Genomic DNA, 7694 nt, shown 5'->3' with positions numbered 1-7694 from the left:
TCCAGGGGCAGCGTTCTAAAGCTGGGCCAGGTGTAAGCAAGCACGTGGTAAAGCAGGTGCTTCCTCAAGGAGAGTTGCAGGGAGGGGAGAGATAGGAAAATAGCTTCAGAAGACAAAGAGCCAATGAATGGGAGGTGGGAGGTTCAGCTGAGAAGAAAAGGCAAATGAGGAAGGAGACTGTCCTTAAATATCTGGTGGGCTGGTGTGGGAAAGTGGGTGGACTTGTTTCCTTCTGCTGAGAAAGTGGTAAGAACGGTAGGTAATTCAGTAGGTGCTTACCACAGGCCTTCCAGGGGCCAGGCACTGCCCAGGCACTGAGGCGACAGGAAGGACGAAGACCCAGTCTCTGTCCCATGGAGTGCACCCTGTAGTCCATAGAAGGACTGGCTCTCTTCCCCTCCCACCCACCCACCTTCCCTCTTTCTACTAGTATTTTAACAATTTGAGCCAAATTCCCAGGTATTTGTCTAACTGCTTGTGTTTTTTTTCCCCATTTTAAAAGTTAAGGTTTAATTAATATACAGTAAAATTCAGCCTTTTAATCGTACAGTTCTGTAAGTTTTCACAAACTCATATAGTTGCATAAATACCACCACAATAAAAATCAAGAACAATTTCCTCATCCCTTAAAATTTCCTTATGCCCCAATTGTTTTTTAAATTGTAGCAAATGGCTTGGGGCAATAGCAGGCTCATCTCTGAGAGAATGTGAACTTCCCTCTACTGGATACTGTGGAAGAGACTTGTTCAGCTGGTGGGAGACTGGGCCAGACAAACCCTGAGGCCGGGTCCATCCCTCTGATTCCGTGAAACTGGACACCCGATCTTAAACATTACCCATCTGCAGTGATACGGTTGATTTTCCCCCATCACAGGTAAAGGCCCACCCCAAAGCCATATTCTTTTAGTCAAAGCTCAATAAAATTGGCCCAATAATTGGAAATCTATGAAAGCTACATAATAAGCATAGACAAAAAAATAAATAAATAAATAATCAAGACAGCTTTGGAAATGAAAGCCTGAATGTGGCAACTGAGGTCCAAATCAAGAATACCATCTACTCCCAACCCTTCCTTTTCTTCTTGGTATTTTGGTTTAAAATAATATAAACTCCCAAACTGAACCAAGCTCACACAATGACCACACTTGGCTCTAAAGGTGGCAGGAAGGGAAGTTAAATTAGCCAAGTTTGTCTAAGAATGGGTCGACAGGGTTAAAGACAAATGTCTCAGGGGTTCCCACAGCTTGTTACGGAGGAGGGACTGTGGTGACCAAATCTGATGTGCCCTGTGACAGCAAATGGGGCGTGACCAACCCATCTCCAGCAGCCCTTCCACTGGGAGATATGAACACCTTTGACTGGCTTGATCTCAATGACAAATGTCCAGTTTCCAAACAAGCCTGCTCTGTTATCAAGAATAACTGCTTTATTGAGCACCTACTATGTTACAGCCCTACCTAGCTCCTTTTATTCTCACAACCACTTTATGAGGTGGGTAATATTATAAGCCTCGTTTTACAGACGAGGAAACTAAGGCCCAAAGAGGTTATGTAACTACCAGTAAGTGTAGAGCTTTTTATTATTGCTAGCAAGGTCTTCTGGGTGGTTGCTGAACTTAATGTCTTGGTCTCTCAGGCCTCTACTATGCTTGTTTTGTAGGCTGGCTCCCAGGCATGCTGGATTCCCCAAGCAGCCATTTGCCTGTTCTCTCTCATTTCAGCCTAGAGGCCATAAGGATCTCTCTGCTTTAGACTTTTTATTTTATTTCAGTCTTTTGGTCTGCAAGTTTATTACTCTTGTATTCAATAGGTGGCTTAGAACATAAGCTAAACTGTCAAGGATATTCCTTACCCTGCATCCAGAAGCTTCCCTAAACCTAGACTCCTCATTACATCTTAGAAAGTTCCATGTTGTTTAATAACATCAGCAATAACAAGGAAAAAAGTCATACTGTCAGAAAACACCAACTGAATGTCACATTTAATTATAAAATTGCATTTGGTCTGAGTTTAGTGCAGATTTAAAATGCACAGAACAAGACAATGGCTTCCCTTTGTGAGCACCATTTTACAAAAAAGGGTATTAGAAAACAATGCAGTGACACTTACCAAAATGTCCCCCAACTATCACAAACTTTATATACACCACATGTCTTCTAATACCGCTGCTGGGGTGGTCCTGAAAAACAATACCACAACAGAAGGATAGATGCATCATTAAAGACATAATTTAATATATGTAAATATTGTATTTTTCTCCTGGATACCACACCTCTTCCTGTTTTGGGCTCTCATCAATGTACCAAACTCCTACTGTCAGATTCCTCTTTGTTTTCACAGGAAGATAAAACTAACTTACAAATTAATGCAACATTATCCTATATAATTCTATATCAGTGATGGTGAACCTTTTGAGCTTGGTGTGTCAGCATTTTGAAAAACCCTAACTTAACTCTGGTGCTGTGTCACATATAGAAATTTTTTGATCTTTGCAACCACAGTAAACCAAGGATTTATATTTTTGATATTTATTTTATCTATTGAAATGCCATTTAACAAAGAAAAATCAACCAAAGAACTGAGTTTGCGTGTCACCTCTGACACGCGTGTCATAGGTTCGCCATCACTGTCCTATATAATCTTATATAATCAAGAGCTAATATGCTAATTAGACCAGACAGCAGATGACCTTCCGGAATGACCATTGGGCGGGGGGCAGGGCCATGAGGCAGCTGGGGCTGTGAAGGCCTACCCTTGCATGATTTTCGTTCATTGAGCCTCTAGTAACAAATAAATAAAAATCTGGACAACGAAGCAAGCCAGAAACTATACTTATAAATACTTTATTTGAATGTTTAGCCTTTTAAAAGAATTGAATGCAAAAATATCCAAAGTTGATATTTCAACTATATTTTCTCCCCAAGCCAATTTCTCTTTCCTATTTCTTTCAGTAACACATTCTTGTCTCCTTTACTGGCTGTGAAACCTGATCTTTCTTTTCTAGACTTCATTTTATTATGAAAAATAGGAATCATCATACTGACCTCCCAGGGTTGTTATGAGGATTAAATGATATAAATTTAATGACATTAAATGACATTGAAAGGCTTAAAACAGCACCTGGTCCACAGTAGATGCGGGTGAATGTGAAAACCGATTTTCATTCTCCTAGTCACACAGGCCTGAAAACTACCGGGGCCTTCCTCACCTTCACGGTAAACCCTGGCCCAAGCCTGCCTTTCCAGGCCCCACGCGTGCTGCACTCAAGGCCTCCCCATTCTCATGCTGGGGTTACACTCTGCTCTCTCTGGTTGGCATTAGTCCTGGCAGAAACTGATCACTGGCCTCCTATTTCATCCCTTCCAATCCCACACTCCTGGTTCTGCAAAGCACCCTTCCTAAACACCACGTAAGGCCTCAGTGGAAACACCTTCCACTGCTTCCTGTCACCTGCACCTTTATCTGTGACAGTGTGTTAGCCCAGTGCCGCAGCTCACCTCGGCTTTATCTCCACATCTCCCCACCAAATGCTTTGGCATCCAGTCACCTTTCCCCGCCTGAGCCTTTTGGCATGCCAGTTCCCTAGTTCCCCGAATGTCTTCTGTCCCATGCGTGCTGGTAGGAGGTCCAGGCATTCACTCCCTAAGGCAGGGACTCTAACTTTCTGTGCCCTAACAATCTAGAGATACGTTTCTCAGAATAATGTTTCTAAATGCTTGAAATTAGCACATGAAATGCAAAGTAGTATATTGGAATACATTTATCAAAATTGTTATGTGCTTCTTTTGGTGTTTAAATAAATTCCAGTAAACGTCTTATAACAGCTAATTTTGAAGTACTGCTGGGGTGATATTTCAGGATATCTTTAAGTATAATGTAATATGAAAATACTCATAATTTCTATTGGAAACAAATAGTAATGCCACTTTCAGAATAGAAGAAAATGTTAGATTTCAGTTAAAGAGTTAATGAAAATGAAGAGATAATTTTTCCACATCCAAGTTCATAAACCCCGAGTTCCATCCATGGACTCAGGTCAAGCATCCCAACTTTAAGGCTTAGCCAAATGTTCATTCATCTTCTTGAGCTCTTTCTTCCTTGATTTTCCCAATTTGATATTACCTTACCCTCTTTGTTTTTCTCTTTTTAAAAATTTTGTATTATTGATATACTTTACATGTACTTACTGTTTCCTACTTTTCAAGTTGTAAGTCTTTTAAGGTGTAAGGGAAGGCCCGATGCTTTTCCATGTTTTTAATTCCTCTCCTGGCTAACAACGCGTGGCCTCACAGCAGGCACAGTAGGAAGGCATTAGGCAGCACTGCTTGAATTAATCTGTGAATAACACTGCAATCTTGCTTATGCTACACAGACTCAGCTAATATTAATATTATCTTATCTCTCTTTGGCAATATCGGAGGTCCTAAATATGTAGATGGGGCACCTAAACATTCCATGTTTAGAGTATAACGTACTGGAATTAGGCAACAAAATGTTCTCGTCCTTTACTTTTCCTCTTTAGAAAGTAAAAGCTTAGTCAATGCTGCTGACTGACAGGTCTGGGAACAGACCAGCTCCTCAATCATTCTTCTGATACAGGGGCTGCCTGTCTGATGCACAATTCCTGCCTTTGTGGAGCTCCAAGTCGAGCAGCTTTCCTGGGCTAGTTTGAGAATCTCTCAACCTTTCAGGCCTTTGCAAAGACAATAGCTGGTGATTTCCTGAGTACAGGTGCCTTTATGAGTCAGGTCGGCAGGGCCAGTTAAGAGTTGCCATGGCTTCCCACTGGTCTCACATACTAGTATGTGAACCCCTGGTTCTAGGGTAGGCGGTTCCAGTAGATGGAGCAGTGAAATTCCATCTCCTCTCCTGAGTGATGCTGACTTTGCATATGAGGTTGGAGATGGCAACCCCACCAGAGTGCCCATCTCAGCATTGTCTACTAAGCACCTGGCTGAATAGTTCACTGTGAACTCCACTGAGTCTATAATGGATCAACCTCATGATAGATATCAGTCCTTCAGTCTATCAGCTTTTTTCCTAAATAGCTGCAGCTCAGGACTCCGGTGGGTCTTTGCCAAGAAAAACAAAAATATAACAGACTAGTTCATCTTTTCAGATGAAGAGAGAATAATGATAGCCTCCACTGAAACCATTCCTAAGGGCACTGTGACCATTTGCTTTGGCAAAAATTCACCACTGGCAGCATTTTCAAGCCCTACATCATGTCAAGTGACTCATGATAAGTGGGGTGTAGTCTCCCATCCCAGGAACCAAGACTAATGAGATCTCCACTCAGAGAACAAAGGCTGGACTTGGCACACAGTTTTATTCTTAAAGACATTTAAATGCATTTCATTTGAATTTGTTCCTTTTGAGACACACTAGATACGTGGTACTAAATAAAAATGATAATGGAGAGGGTAGCATGACTGCTTTACCTTGTTTCAGGAATTATGGTGTATTCATCCTCATAAATAAATAATAAGATGTTTAAAGGGGCTCCCACACTACACATTGCACTGTATGTACTGTTTGCTTTCAATACATATCATAGACTACTGTGTGGCTCCCCGTTTAAAGGGAACATTCTCAATACACAATGAGAACAAGTTTTCTTCAATACAATCCCATGTGCATGGGGCCATTCTCTCTTCCTTTTCCTAACAGATGCTCCATATTCCTTCAGGCACAGTGTCTCATGGACAGGTGACAGCAGCCCCAGCTGGAGGGTGGGGACCTGAGTAGTCAAGGCTGTATAGTGTGACGGCAAGAAACATCAGCATCACCTGGGACCATCTGAGAAACGTCAGTTCTGAGGCCCCACCCCAAACCTACTGAATCATAACCTATTTTACAAGATCCCCATTTCATCTGTGTGCACACTAATGTTTGAGATTCACTGATCTAGGAGAAACCCCTTTCCAGTGACGGGTTTAAGAATTGGCATGTGACCCAATTCAGGACAATGAGATGTGAAAAATTTTTTTCGGGAACATCTCCTCATTCTTCTGGGAGAAATTCCCTCCCCTGACTGTTGTGTGGGATGTGACACCTAGGACTTCCACAGCTACCTTTCTCCCACCTAAAGAGGAAGGGCAGAGACAGAAAAACCATAGGGAAGCGTAGGCGGGCTGATTGCATTAGGTCAACCCTGAAGTCTGTGGAATCACCGAACTGCCAGTAAATTTCTTATTTTCAGGCCTCCTGGAGTGGAGTTTTCAATGATCTACAGCTAGAAAACACCCCCAAATAAAGCATTATTAAGAGAACAGAATGCCCAGGCACTGGGCTCAACCACATGCTGAAGAGTTCAGACAAGTCAGTGCATCGAGGGACCAGGGTGACAGTTTAGGGCCTTGTTTTTGTTGGGGGAACTGACCCAGTTAGTATTTCCGGTTCTGACAACCATTGTTTACTTTGCCCATTTCCAAAAGTTTTCCAAACTGGCCAGTCTAAATTATCAACCAGACAAAGTGCTGAACACTTTCCACATTATCTTAACCAGAGTGATCAACAATTGCCTTCCCCAGAAGTCACATGGATGTCATTTCCTGCAAAGACAATGGGAGACTAATTGCTCAGCCTCACACTCTAATAGGGAAGACAACCTGTGACATGTAATTACTGGAGGGTAAATAACGAAAAGCTTGAGGCTCTCAGAATCTGTTCTGGATCCACTCCAAAAACTTGGGGAAAAGGAAAGAGAGAGAGAGAGGAGAGAGAGAGAGAGAGAGAGAGAGAGAGAGAGAGAGAGAGTGAGTCAGCTGATCTAAGAAAAGATTTGAGGGGCTAGCAGATTAGGTAACCACCCATACCATTTTTACACACCACTGGTACTTATTAAAGACCTATGTAGGGGAAACTAAATAGACCTACTATTATATAAAACCGTATATGGCTCTGGTGTAATTTTGCTTCATATATAGGAGTGATGTCATCAAGGAAAACTGGTGTCTAAATGGACATTATCTCTTTAGTGAGTCATGGCTTCTTAGCCACAACAGGATATTTTGGGGGATGGGCTTGTGTTGGCTTGATGAAGAATGTGCTATCATGGAGTGGACATTAGTTGGTTTTCTACAGAATATTCCTTAAATTCTATTATCTAAGGTCTCTTTTTCTCTCCAAACCTTTTGGCTTTATCTTCCTTGGTACCTCATACACTGTCACAGCTCCAACCATCATCCCTTGTCATGAGTTTCAAACCATCCTTAGATCTATTGCCCACACTCCCAGTTCCTCTGCTGCCCCTAGATACAAAGTACCCGAGGACGAGCACTTTGATTTGGTCACTGCTCTATTCCCAAGCTTAGCACAGTGGCTGGCACTGAGTATTACATGTTTGTTGAATGAAGAAGTTCAAGGCCTCACACAGAGTCTTAAGATGGTTCACAGAATTTCCTGCCATCACCCTCCAACTGGCCTGATTCAGTTCTCTCCTTTACTCCCTCTATTGACACAAATGAATGCGCTGGATTACAGCACTGGTCATGTGAGTTCTAGAATATCTCAGCTGAGAATGACTTACCAGCCCAGCCCTGAATATTTCTGGGCGAGAAACTGGTCCCACCGAGGCCAGAAAACTTGCCTAAGGTCTTATGATTAGTGGGCAGCAGAGGCAGGGTTATAACTCAGGCTGCTGACTCAGTGGCTCTTGCTAACATGTGACCAATTGGTTCAAAACCTTTAATA

At 42.3% G+C, this 7694-nt stretch overlaps 1 protein-coding gene across 4 annotated transcripts in view; it reads right to left on the bottom strand.

Moving 5' to 3' along the window:
• The window catches only part of FYN (FYN proto-oncogene, Src family tyrosine kinase), a 186300-nt gene that overhangs the window by 115473 nt on the left and 63133 nt on the right, over positions 1 to 7694 (bottom strand). For 3 of the 4 annotated variants that reach the window (XM_015561624.1, XM_006760167.2, XM_006760173.2), the window contains one exon: positions 2109 to 2178. The exons of the other annotated variant lie outside the window; for it this stretch is intronic. The gene's annotated coding sequence lies outside the window, so the exon portion shown is untranslated. The remainder of the gene's footprint in view (positions 1 to 2108; positions 2179 to 7694) is intronic. 4 annotated transcript variants of the gene reach the window in all.

The sequence above is a fragment of the Myotis davidii genome, unplaced genomic scaffold (genome assembly GCF_000327345.1).
Source record: "Myotis davidii unplaced genomic scaffold, ASM32734v1 scaffold196, whole genome shotgun sequence".
In the NCBI taxonomy this organism is placed as follows: domain Eukaryota; kingdom Metazoa; phylum Chordata; class Mammalia; order Chiroptera; family Vespertilionidae; genus Myotis; species Myotis davidii.
This window is presented reverse-complemented; position numbering and strand designations above follow the sequence as displayed.